The following is a 368-nucleotide window of genomic DNA, read 5'->3' on the forward strand; positions in this document are numbered from 1 at the left end:
GGTCCTCGGGTGTCGCATGCCGCTGTCACGGTGCTCGCGGGCGGGCGCTGCCGCCCCCGGCGTCACCCACGCGTGGGGAAGCCGGTTGCGTAAGGCTCAGGGGCGGCTTTAGAGCCGGGCCCTGGCGGGTTGAGCCGTTTTGGTGGTGGAGCCGGAGCGGGGGGAGCTGATGGGGAATAAAATCTGCTTTTCGGGGAGAGGCGTTTTGCCGAGCTTTGCCAGGGCGCAGGGCGCAGGTGAGCCGGGTCTGAGCGCCCAAGGCTTGGGCAGGAGACAGTGAGAAGAAAGTTATGTCTCTTATTTAAGGTGCTGGGATCTCCTAAGCGTGGGGGTCTCCGCTTACGGTCTGGGAGATGTTTGCCTGAGAG

The sequence above is a fragment of the Eurypyga helias genome, unplaced genomic scaffold (assembly GCF_000690775.1).
Source record: "Eurypyga helias isolate BGI_N326 unplaced genomic scaffold, ASM69077v1 scaffold30404, whole genome shotgun sequence".
Classification (NCBI taxonomy): domain Eukaryota; kingdom Metazoa; phylum Chordata; class Aves; order Eurypygiformes; family Eurypygidae; genus Eurypyga; species Eurypyga helias.